This window comes from Cyprinodon tularosa, unplaced genomic scaffold, assembly GCF_016077235.1.
Source record: "Cyprinodon tularosa strain WSP-4 unplaced genomic scaffold, ASM1607723v1 ctg16, whole genome shotgun sequence".
Lineage (NCBI taxonomy): Eukaryota > Metazoa > Chordata > Actinopteri > Cyprinodontiformes > Cyprinodontidae > Cyprinodon > Cyprinodon tularosa.
In genome coordinates, this window is record NW_024038437.1 from 1,071,552 (window position 1) to 1,085,220 (window position 13,669).

The 13,669-nt window shown below is 37.3% G+C and overlaps 1 protein-coding gene across 2 annotated transcripts in view; it reads right to left on the reverse strand.

Annotated features, from left to right (window-relative positions):
* si:dkey-82f1.1 (DENN domain-containing protein 2A) overlaps nucleotides 1–13,028 on the reverse strand; it is a 49,487-nt gene extending 36,459 nt beyond the window's left edge. The window contains exon 1 of one of the 2 annotated variants that reach the window (XM_038280417.1): nucleotides 12,631–13,028. The gene's annotated coding sequence lies outside the window, so the exon portion shown is untranslated. The remainder of the gene's footprint in view (nucleotides 1–12,630) is intronic. The other variant, XM_038280416.1, reaches the window with a different exon arrangement.
* Between the last annotated feature and the right edge of the window lie 641 nt (nucleotides 13,029–13,669).

A 13,669-nucleotide genomic window follows, 5' to 3' on the forward strand; every position in this document is an offset into this window, starting at 1 on the left:
TCTGTGTAGGAAACTTTGCATGTATACGGCTGTCATAAACAATGTTTGTCACAAGTCAGGAAGTTACACATGTCACCGTTGCACACATGTTCTTTGTACAAGCTGTCTTATTTTTCCCTCCAAAGATGTCTGAACCCCCTCCCCCCAATTGTTTTGCCCACACACACAAACACACACACACCATCCCTTTATTGTAAAAAGAGGACGGACATGAGACAGCATTGATACTGGTTTAGAAAAAAAAGAGGCAGACAGGAACCGATGGGAAAAACCACAAACAATTATTTCTCGCAACATGTTTCTTAGCTTATCAAGAAGTTCTAAATATAACACAAGCATCCCATTGTTACATTTCTAATCCCACACTTAACAGTGCTTATTATTGTCTCGCTAACTCACAGCCGGGGACTCCTGACAGTCGGGGTGTTTATGGCAAGTACCAGTCGGGGGGGTTGGAGGTGCTCTAATCACATCTAGAAGATGTTGTCAATTTCAAACCTCAACTGAGAGGTAAAAGTAACTGAGAGCTGCAAATATTTCATGACCTTTTAATAACAAAAAAAACGTATTACATTTGTTGCATATTTGCAATTGAATGTTCGATTGCAAATATGCAAGATATATTCCATGTTCTCAAATGTAACCATTTCGACGAACCAACATTTCATTTGTATTTTAATGTTCTGAAATAAATCAAAACATAAAATGTTTAAATTAAGAGAAAGTATGGATTTTCATAGGATGTTTATCGTTATAGAAAGGTTTCCAAGCTGCTGACAAGCGAAATAGATCTTTAAAATATTGCTCCTTCTTTTAGCATCATTCTGTTGTGGAAATTTAATTCTGATTTTGCGTTTGTATTATTTGCTAAAGCTACTGATACTAGCATAAATAAAGAAAGATTCACTTGGGGCTCCCGAGACCCCCACCCTAGAGGTTAGATTGGATATTGAGGCAAATTATTTTTGTTAATTGGACCGACTAAATGGCAAATTGACTGAATTCATACTCATCTGGTCACACTTTACTCAAAGTGCTATTATAAGCTAAATTCAAATTCAATAGCATTCACTAAGACACAAATTTATACACTAATACACAGCAGAGCAGAAGGCAAGTTGGGTTGAAATGACCTTGGACAAAGGGAAGCTGGAAAACAATTCCCAACCTTCAATCATTTCCTGATCTTAGTCAGTCTTTCACCTGTTTCCCCATGGACAATGCCGATTAAGCAGCTTCCATTCTAATTTCTATCATCATAAAAACAACCTTTTTTTCTGGAAAACAGCTTGGTTCAGATATTTTGACCTTAAATGGTAATTGAAACAAAATCCTGAACATCATTGATTTATTCACTGTATTGATCTTACGGTGGAGAAATTCACTCTTTACGTCAGCTCAAATAGTCAAAAAAGAGAATATATATATATATATATATATATATATATATATATATATATATATATATATATATATATATATATATATATATATATATATATATATATAATATAAATCTATATTTATATTATAGAGGGTTAATGCATAGGGTGTTTACCATGGTATTTATATATATAGTTATTGCACTGGCTGTCAAATACAGAAACAGGTTATTTAGGTATGAAATAGTACTTGCACATTATACATTGCACAAGTTATTTCCATTATAGTGTTGCATTGTAGAGTCTGGTGGTAGACACAAACATTTTGTACAGGTAAACAGTAAAAAAATGGTTTTGAAGAGCACAAATCAGGCAATAGAATTCTACCTTCAAACCTGGACTGCAAGTCCACTGAAAATGTGTTGATGATGCTTAAAGGCAAATTAAATGTATTATTTTTGAAATGAATAATCAATTTTTTCAATTGATGAGATAACCTTTTATACGGCTGAGTGATTTACTGTACCAGAGTGAATATATGTTTATTTAATTATATATTTGGGATTTTGACCACATGATGATTAGAGAAAATCTACCTCTATTTAAACTTCAAATCTGAATTTTTAATCACTGATGTTATGCAGCTTTTCCATAAGGTTTAAATGAATAATTTAAACCACAAAATGACCATGAGTTTCCTTCCTATTATGTGTGCATGTAAAAAGCTGTAAATGTAGTAGCTCTTATAAATACAAGGTTAACATGGCCGCCTGAGGAAGTAAGCTCCGGACACAGTCAGCAAAGTCCTTCTCTATTCAAGAGTTAACAAATGACCCGTTCTCAAGGTTTGAGTCAAGGCTTTTAAAGCAGAAGATCCCCTCACTTCTTGGAAGTTACTTCCTTAGTTTAAGATTTCGCAGTCTGCAGATGATGCAACTTTTGCAGCCCATGACGCCTTACTAAGTTGACATGTGATACATATGGAAAAACTAATCTGGAAAAGCTTTCAGCCATTTTTCCTTGTTAAAACCACCGAAAATTCTGACTTTTTAAACATCGCCTGAAAGTTTGGTAAATCAGGTAGTTTAAGGAATAACTGCATACAAACATTTCAAAGAAACAATTAATAACTTTGCTTATTAAGAGTCACGGTAAAGTAGGAAACAAAAATGTCATTAGAAGGAAAACATCTTCCTGATGAGAAGCAGGTAAACGGAGAAGTATGGGTTTGTCTGGGAGAGGCACAGAAAACAGATCTCTTCAATTCTCTTGTTTCCTTCTTGTATAGGGGAGGAGAATCTGTCGTCCATGGACTTGGCAGCCTAATCCCCCCAAACAGATACAGAGCACCCCTCAGCAGAGCTCTTGACTCATGCAGAATCTGCTCCCAATCATCCTGCTGGAAAAACGTGCCTTGGCAATTCATTCCAGGACGCATTCTCATAAACCACTCTCACTTGGCTTACATCAGTTTGCTCAACACTACTTCTGTCATGTGCAAAGATCTGCATTTGTTTCCCTAAAAGCTTTATTTCTAATGCAGTTCAGGCCAACGACTGACAGCTCTTTTTCTGTTGCATTTTAGGAAAAGCAATCATCAGAAAGAACCTGGTAACTTAATGACTAAGAACATTTGGTCAACCTTTTGGGTTGCATGGCAGAGCAGTTAACATTGTTGCCTTGCTGCAAGAAAGTATTGAGTTTGATCACTTCTTGAGGTCTATTTACAAGAATTCTGCATGTTTCCCCCATCTGTGTTTGGATTCCCTTCCCCTTGAGTATGACGCCTCTCTCTCTTAATTTTTTTCCTATGGAACCTCTGCTATAAGGAGACAATCACTGGCCCAACTCCAGCCAAACGACTGGTGAAATTTGTGCTTGTTAAATTTCCAGCCGTTTATGTAGATGTGCACACATAGGCATGCAAATCAACACATGATAGTTTAAAAATGTTCAACTCTGCTTGCATGGCCTCAAACCAATCAGAGAAGGTTTCACTGACTGATCACCGTATAGAAGCAAGGTTCACTACACGCTGCAGTTCGCAACCACTTTAAACATGCATGAAAATATTGTTGGGTGTGTCTGATGTTCCTTTTATGATATAATTTCAGTATATCCAAGTTTTCCAGGCAATGTCACAGCAGTCATGCATCTGGTAGATCCCATTTGTCAATGCATCCTGGGCAGCTCCACTGTTTTTGAATTCCTCTGCTCCTTCTCCGGCTTCTCCGATTTCTGCTTGGATCATGTTGTTCTCTTCTGCTGATTTGGTTTCTTCCCAAGATTGGAAGTATATTATTCCCAGCCCACGCCTTCCCACACAATACTTCAACAATATCCCTGAAATGTGGGCTCCTCTCTGCTTGGAAAAGTAAAGATGAGGATTTTCATTCAAATCTGGAAAATTTCTTTGTTCCAGTTTCTCCTGCCTTTTGCCACTTTACACTCTTATCAAGGTATTTCAAAGTGGCCCAACTGATAAAAGCAAATGAATCAAAAAGTGTTATGGTTACATTACACCTATGCTAAACATACAAATGTTGCTGTTTGTGTTAAAGTTAGAATAATCACATTTAATATTATTTTTGAAATTGAAGTGAATGCTGTTGGAGTTTTAATCCTGAAGCAAAATACACACAATTTTTACTATAAACAGCCAATTGTCACTTGTAAGATTTATGACTGCAGAATCAGAGGAAAAATAAAAAGAGTTTTCCAAAATGGCCTCCAAAAATAATGAATGTTCTTCTCCATAACAAGTCAATCCCATCTTATTTCTGCTGAGAAGCTTTTTTCTTGTCTCTGCTGGCAATAGTATGATTTATCTTTGCAACTTTCCAAACCGATGATGGAGAGAATCTCCAATAAAAAAAAATCACCTCCAGCCAGAAGACAGTTGTTTGTAAAATTAAATCATGTCATGCTTAAATCTGCAATATCTTAGGGCTTAGCTGAAAACACAAGGTCATGTATGGTCAGTATTCCACTCCCCTTCTGTCCACCTCATTAATGAATGGAGAAAAGGATAGATTACATTTCTTTTTTTTTAAACCATAAACTTCAGGCCCAGAGAACAATCATAAAATGAACTCACGTCTCTCAGCAGCCATAAACTGTCTTCTTCAGCACATAAATATTAACCTTTAGGGCATAGATCAAATGTCACCTCTAAGCCACAGTCTCTGAGCGAAGCTCCAATTTCATAATTCTCTGCTCTCAATCTCCTTCCTGTTTTTTTTTCTCCCTGTTTTATATTTAAAGAATTCCAGTGAAGAATTCCCTACAGATTTCCACCATCCCATCCCTGCTCGTTTGCATGCTTGCACAGAGACATAGTTTTTATAATTGAACCACCGGTCCTTTGGGGATCTAAACAAGACGAGAGTTTGGGAAACTGCTCTTCCGGAGTGTAAACTTGAGTCAGAGATGACGCTACCGACATCCACACCTCCCCCCTCAACTAAAGAACCCGGGTCAAGACCAACAACGGATCACTTTAAGTAAAACAAATAGTTGTGTGTTTATTCCCATGCACACACCTACTTCAGAGCTGTATAGTTTGTTCTTTGTTACATACTATTCTTTTTTCTCAGTTTATGCGCTTAAATTATACCAAATAGCTACTTGTACAAAATATAAAATCTGAAACAAACTATTTCTAAAGAAGAGTGAAGAATTACAAGCACAACTCCCACAAAACAAACAGCACCACTAGCAACACCACTACTTTCCCTGCTCAACATCCTAAACAAGACAGTAGTTAAACGTGATTTGGTATAATCAAGCCTCCTCTGTGTCTGCAGTGTGTCTGGAGCATCTACTTATTATGTCATTAAACTTGGATGAACTTAAAGATGGAGAATAGGTTTAATTGCCATTACAGAGGAGATCCCTAAATTAACAGGTAAACAACATTCTTTTCGCTCCGTAATGTCTGCACAAGACAAAAAAAAATAAAAAATGAAGGGTTGAGGAAGGAGGGAAGGGTCTTATTTTATTCTTTCTGGCAAGAAAGGTTGGCACTGTACTGAAACTGCACTTAATCTCCTTCATTTTTAGGTTAAGCATGGCATCTCTATTAAAATGGCTTCTGAAATCAAATAATTTAATCAGAAAAACAAAACAGAGGGAGCAATAGACTTGTGCAGCAGTGTTAATTTTGTCAGCTTTTTTTACCGTAATTTAGTCTTAGTCACAATAACAAAAATCGATTTTAGTCTCATTGCCTTCCCCGATTTAGTTTTAGTCTTAGCCTAAATGACGAAAATCAATTTTAGTCTTAGTCAAATTTTAGTTATATATTTTTTTTACATATATATCATATATATCACACTGTACAGAATAAAAATTATTCACACACAGCTTCTCCTTTTCTCTCTTTTCACTGTGCAGAATAAAACTTCACACTGATTTCTCTTTTTAACATATATCACACTGTACACATTGAACCTTTTGTTGGCTTGTTTTCATCATATCCACAAAGTCTTCATTGCACTTGTTACCAATTAAACAACTTGATGCTGGAGTGTTGATGCCTTATTAAGCAACAGCAGGTTACTGATGGTGTAAATATGTTTTTAGTAAGGAGTTACCCAATAATTCTGTTGTAAATTTTTTTTTAAAGGGTGTAAAATTGAACATTTAGTAATACATCAATATAGATAAAATTATGGTGCAACACTGAAGCATCCCTGGATTTCTAAGTAACAAGATTTTTCAGGTAACTTTGAACTCCACAATAATACCTTTGTCTTGACAAACTTGAATGTTTGGAAATGAGTATGGGGAGGTTTATAAAGAGATGCTTTAGGAAAAGATTGCTTCTTCATATTAAAAAGAATTAGGACAGTTATTGTTATGTGCAAGTTTCTTTCTTTTGTGGGGACCAATTAGTGATCATTTGTAGACCTACAGTACACCTCTTTACTTGAGTTTTTTCTGAATATAAACTGACTTGGGGTAGAGATCCTCACAGGATGGGTCTTCCCATGCAAGTGGTGGCCTCTTCCCCAATTCTAATAAAAAACCTAGTCAACATCATTTATAACATTTCCATACATATGTGAGGCATAAGGGTGGGAATATTCGGTGCCTATTTGATCAGCCTTTTTAGCTTTGCTTCTGACGCTCATGACTACCTGTGGTTATTGGAATGCATTTAGACACTTAGGCTTAGGGTAAAAGAGGAGGCGGGGAACACCTCCAACTAGGATTTAAATAAACAGTCAAAATTTCAAAATCACAGCAATGCAGCATTTTGTGTTTTGTTTTCCTATCCAAAGTAAAGTGATATACATAGAAGATTGTAATCTTAATTGCTCCACTATTACAATTCTGTGGTGTGCATTATTGATGTATGCATTTATTGGTTGACTTTGGATTTTGCTTCTGCAAGTGCTTTAGAGCGGAATGCTAAACCTGTTTTTGATCATGCAAAATACATGAGGCACTAACAGCATTGCACACAAAGCACCCCCCCACCATAACTTGAAACAAGAGGAATTCATGGACCATAACCACAGGACACATTCCTTCAGAGTATATCTCTGTGGTAACAGCAACAGTTCTGAGATGGCAGAAGGTCAGCCTGGTGGGATCTGAGAAGCAGGCTGCTGGCCAGAGTGCATGTTCAAAACTAGCTCTTATAAGAGGAGGGGTTAGGAAGGCTGTAACCCTCCAAAACCCTGCTGTCACTATTCTGAGAAGAAGACAATAAGCACACAGATCTCTGGCAGCAGCAGAAAACTACGGTAAATAGATTCATACAAAACTTATAATGAATATGTTTCGACATAAAGTAATGAAATTTTGTTTGCATGTTCCTTACTTCACATCTTGCATATAATTCAGGGTCAAATTTCCTAATTGTGAGACAATAAGGTATTTTCATTCTATTAGTTGCTGCTATCATGGATCCAACGTCCTCTTTATTGGGTACATGTTGTACCCAATAAATGTAGGTATAAGAATCATTCTATCACTAAAGTAAAATACATTTGGTAGTTGCCTTGAAAAAAGTAAAAGATCCCAATTTAAAAAAAACATTATTTTTGTTCACCTTTACATTTTTCTCCCCATTTGTTTTGTTTCTTTATATGCCGAAGGGTTTTGCAGGTGATTATTCAGTCGATCTTGAAACATTGGATTTCATTTGGATTTTGATACAGAACACAACATATTCATGTTGTGTTCTGTATCAAAATCCAAATGAAATTAGTATTTGAGGGAAGAAAAGCCTGCAGAAATGATACGCATTACATAAGGCTTATTGTGGCAGGAATTCAAAAGGGAGAGGTAGACATCACAAGGATGTTATATTCTGTAGTTTATTGGTATTTTCATTTGTCATTTAATGTCTTTTTTCCCGAGATTTAGTCTACCTATGTATTTATGTGTTGCTATTTTGTTGATATGTCCCTTCCCAGTTTCTCCATCAGCCAGAGCCACCAGGCAATCAGCTGATTCCTTTTACCTGTGTCTCCTTGTTTAGCCCATTGTATGCGCCTGTTGCCTTTGTTTAGCGCTGGACAGGAAGCACCCTTCTGCATGCTTCCTGTCTTTATGCCCAGTTTGTGCTCATCATCGGTTTTTGTAAGTGTTATTTGAGTAGCTGAGTTTGCATTTTGGTCTGAAAGCAGAGCTTTAACTCAGAGAAGTATGAACAAAAACATCACACCAGGAACAGAAGTTTATATTTCTACAACAGTATACCATGACTTGATAACATGATATATTTCTAATTATTTCATTTTAAAACATTAAACTTGAACTGATTTTATTGGGACACATGGATTAGAAACTAGTGAAGTTGAAGAAAAAGTAAAAAAAATCTTAAAGGTTATTTTGCAGTCGAATGGTTGAGAGGTCTGGCCTCTAATAACTTATGTTTAAGTCTAGACTTTGACTATGCCTTTTATAAACATAAACTTACATCCTTGATGTCATGCTTGAAGGAAAACCTCCTTCTCAAGTCTTTTTGCAGACTCTAGCCCTTCAGTCAGGATTGCCCTGAATTTAGCGTAATATTTATCTTCCCATCACTTATAAGCAGCTTCTTCGTTCCCGTAAGGAAACACATAACACTTATAATTTGAAGGAAAATGTTTCTCCTAACAGCTTCAAAGCTAACAAAAAATGGATCCACATTTGCCACAGCATGGCTACAGAAAGCTAACCTCTGACCCTGATTCTGAATTGAAATATTTGACCAAATCAGCCAGAACAGTAGATGTATGATTGCACCACCAGTGCTAAGCACAAGGACACACTTTAAGAGAGTGGGTTCAAAGGGCAAGACAACAGGCTTTCACAGTCTAAGACCAGCAAGCAAACATCATAATCTCTTTATCTGAAATTTGATCAAATGTTGTTCTGAGTCCCAAAGAGTCATCTTTTTTCAATTCAACAAAATCTCAGTTCTACTTTGTTAGATCAACAAAAGGCAGCATGAAACAGAAACAGGATTAGAGGAGCAAAGGAATTTTGATCTCTGGTCTTCAAAGCTGCAGCTGATTCTGCTTCATTTGTCTCATTATTAATGAAAAGACAGAAATATGCTGCAGAATCTAAGAACATCTTGGAAGTTAATGCAGTTATTAAATGACCTTTTTCCAGTGTCAGTGAAATTTCTTTTATTAAGTTTACTTTTTATTGCTGGATGTATACAGACATAAGGATACTTGCTCTTCTACAGCAGATACAGTAAGATAAATGTCTTGATTCTGTTCAAACTCAAGCCTTTTTTCTTCGTTTATCAAACTGGATGAATCTTTTCTTGTTGGCAAGATATGACACTCCAGATTGCTAAATATTTTGTGTCTCTTTAACTATAACATTTGGATATCCTATATTACTATGCACTTAAAGTGTGTGGGAGTTCCAGGGTGAAAATGCTTTTGCAATTAAGCTTATAAAAAGTTAATTTCTAACATTTTATATAATCCATAGAACAGATGAAAGAGCATATCTACTGATGAGCCTGATTTATCCCTGAAAAGGCTACACCCATCTGTTTAAGCAATTATTAGCAAGCATAAACAGCAAATTGTGTTACATCTATCCTTCCATTACAGGAGATTGGTTGTGTGTTCCAGAAATTAAGGCATACTGTTATAAAGTGTTGATATCAGCAATAAAACAATATTTAAAAAAAACCTTGTGAAGATGCTTCCTGAACCTGGAGAGTGTGCCTGTATGTAGAGTAAAACTATTCATCATGTATCTGCATGAAAAGCGGCTAATAGATGTAGAAGGATGTACTCAAAATGGGTGATAAAAAAACTGGATTATGGTTTGCAAAACATAAAAACTAACAGATGTTTTTTGTTTCCTCCAAACATTTTTTAATCAGGGCACCATTCCAGTTGTAAACTGCACAGGTTGGTAGGCAGCATTATGTTTTGGGTGCATTTTGCAGAAGGAAGGGCCAAGGTACAGCAGAAGATATGTGGCATTATCACAATAGATTGCCTTGTGGACCTATGGAGGCAAATCTCCCCAAGATTAATCTCCATCTTATTACTTGCCTAGCCTCGTGAGACCATCCTGATCTCTCGAGCTTTCAAGGTTTCACTCACAGATCAGTCTGGCTACTTTCCGTTAAAGAAAATTTGGAGCCGTTTACCAAACGAACGTCCAATCAGCGTTGGCTTTGAGGCGGGTTGAGGTGTGATGCAACGAGAAGCGCGACAGTTCAGTCTAAGAACATGGCGGCTTCATCCGATGAAACTAGCGTTAGCGTGGCTATCGAGCACGTTTTATCAGGATTACAGAGTTCACTTTAGGTACTGAAAGAAGAGCAAAACACTACTCTGGGGGCTTTTCTCAGAGGAAAAGATGTTTTTGCTCTTCTCCCGACTGGTTTCGGCAAGGGTTTGATCTATCAATTGGCTTGTGCCTGGCTTGTGGTTGTGTTTTCGTCGTCGCTCTGTTAGTACATCATATGCTTCGTTAATCTGATTGGTTTATTTGGCCCGTCTATCACCAACATAGGCCAATCAGCTAACCAGTATTTTCGCCCCTTCCCAAAATTACTTAAACGGAAGGTTTCCAGATGGATATGCGGAGCAAATCCATCTGGCGGAGTCAGGTTATTACTTGCCACTGATCAAAGACAATTTTGCTAACAATGACAGACCAAAAACAATTTCGGAGAATGAGAAGAAGGTTTTTTTGTACCAGGAATCTGGCATTAACTGTATACCCAACTATTGAATATTCATACTCCCATTTTTGTAGCCATATATCACTATTTCACCTTTAATTAAACCATGTAATATTCACCATTGGACTTGGGACTCCTGGGGCTCCCACAGAGTCAAACTAACTTGATATATTTGTGGGTACTTGAGGCAGAAATAATGGGAACTTAATAGGAAATTCCACCAGACACATTTGTGCAAAGTTAGAATAGTAAACTAGGTATAATGAAGTCAAAAAGTGACACCAGTGAGCGTGGAGTCCATGCTGCTAACAATATGCAAACAGTGCACCCAACTCTGTGAAGTCTTAACCCAAACTCTGACCCCTATGGAGTCAAATATTCTTAAAAAGGCGCATATCTAATGTATATATAGTTATACTATCTACTGTTATTTTCTTTGCAATTATTATCATAAATACTTTGTATAACACTCTATTGAACTAGTGGTTGTGGTTCCAATTCAAGCTCAGACCAAATTATTCTGAATGAAATAAAATAGTGAACCTAATGAAACTGAAGTAAATAAAAGACCTATAAATTATTCATATTTACGTCTGGTAGAAACTGAAACACGGGGTTTATTTTCACATCTGAAAGGGTGAGGTAGGAAATTAGCAAAAATGCAAAAAAAAAACAACAACAACAGCAAAACGGTCAAATCAGAAGACACTCGCTGGTGGTAATATACTCTCCTACACTGTTTACATTTGATCACTGCTGCACTTTATGTATGGAGATGTTCCTTTTCACTCCTAAGCTGCTGCTCATTTACTGCTAAATTCACTGTCGGAAAGTTGTATAAATGAAATTTCATTTGGTGTATACTCTGTGTATACAAAATTACATTAAAGTTTGTCTAAGTCTATTGTGATAACCTAAAAAAAGAAAGATACATGGTTTGCTGATTTTAAATAGTCAAAGAAGCAAAGCAGTGGACTTTAATTGTATTGAATGAAATAAAGAAAAAACACTGGAAACATATCCTAGAAGCAGTTTCTGTTCAGACATTGCAACAGGTCAAGTCTGTTTACACCCACAACTCCACAAACTCTAATAGCAGAACCTGTTAATCTGTTTGCTCCGGTAACACATTAACCTTCCATACCTACTGTGCAAAGTTGCAATTTTTTAATATGTGTAGGAGCTTCCAACTGATAATTGATGTTGTGCTTTTTCTAGCAAATAGTGTAACTTTTTTACTGTACAGATAGCAGAGCATCAAATACAATCACTCTGTTTTCTGCTAATCAAATTGCAAACCTTTTCTATCTTTGAATTCAAATGTTTAATGCAGATTGATCAAAGTTGTTAAATTGTTGATAAATACAGCTTTAACATTTAAGCCATCTTTAAGTATTTGCAATCTAATTAAAGTTTTTTTTTTATGGGTAGGCTTGCCACCTGTAGCTGAATTCCTACTTCCTCCCTGAGGAGGACTCAATGCAGGCAAGCCCTCTCAAAACAATACAGCCATCCATGAAGGGGATCTCTTGTTCACAAAGAGGAATGCTCATCTTCTCCTCCCAGCGCTCCTCTCCCTGTCCCTCCACAACCAGTCCTGCTTGATTCAAAATGGTGTTAGGATGAACTCTGACAACCAACACGCGTATTTATGTGGTCACCTCCACCACAAAAGCTCCATGAGGAGAAGGTGAGTCTGTTTGAGTCCCCAGTTTAAGTTTGAAGTCTGACTGGAGCAAAACCAGTTTTGATGAAGAGTAAAAATAGAGAGAGACCACCTATAATATTTACTGCTGTATCAGTTTGCTGTGGAGAAGCAAGGAGACACATTCTTTACACAGATGAAGGCAGTCTGACACAATCAAGCTCAGGCACAAGCAATTACATTAGAAACGCAGAGAGCGTAGAGCATGACACATGAATGCACACCAGGACAGATAAGTTATAACCTAAGAAACATGCATTTGTATAAATGAGATGTCGATTATCACATTTAGCCAAAAAGCTTAGAAAGTATGTTTTCCATGCTTTTTGTCTGGATTAACACACAATGACAGATACAAATCTTGTAGTTTTTACTACCTTTCTGAGGTGGTTGAGCCCCGATGAAGCTCTCTCAGTGTAGCTTCTCATTTTGTGAAACCTGATCCTGCAGAGAAGAGCATCCACTTGCATGGCTTCTTTCCTTCAAACCAACTGGCCTTTCCAGCACCCCCCCACCCCCCCTCCCTCAGTTCATCCGTTCCAACTACCCTACCCCAGCCTCCAACTCCTCTGGCTCTGCATAGCTCCTTCCTGACCCTCCAACAAAGACACAGCCGGGAGAAGCCCAAAGCAGTTGGGAATGTGGGAGCAGAGTGAAGGGACTTCCTCCCTTCTCTAAGTTTTAAAGCTAAAAAAATGTTTATGGCTCCGCCTGCACTCATTCACTGTGCTATCTTGAAATGACAGAGATTTTCTTCTCTTTCCATCTCCCCTTCTCAAACTTTGCCCACCCCTCTTTTCCTTAAGCCACCACCTTCCTCCTTCCTTCCTTCTCTCTTTCTCTCCTCCCTCTCCATTTTCCATCATCACCCCCACCCTGCTAAGCCCCCTACCGCTGAACTAATCTGCAGCTGGCTGAGGGATTGGAGCTCTGGTTACCTGGGAAACCAATTGTCCTGTTCAGTAAAAGAAAGACAAGGGAAGGAGATGGAGCAGGAAGGGGCAAGGCTAAAAGTGACTGAACATGGCTAAAAGCCCCTCTGGGAGGCAATTAAGAGTGATTCTTCCTATCCCAGACAGGGGACAACATGTCCATCAGTTTTATCTCTTTGTTTATGGGTGCAAACATGCCATGAAATGGCAGCATCCATGGGAAAAACACAAACCAAAGTTACATGAAAGCATTAGCTCGTGTTGTTAAGAGATAAGTTACTTTTGTTTTGTTGCAAAGATGCAAACCTGGGAGTCCACTGGACCTTCAAGATAAGGTCCACAACAGAGTGGCTTAATGGATCTGTAAATATAAAAAAAAACTCATACTTAAACAGGAGCTCCAGCTGTATTGCTTATTAAAATAGGTCTACAATATCAATATAATCAATCATTTTTCATTATAATAGGTTTATTTCTTTAATAC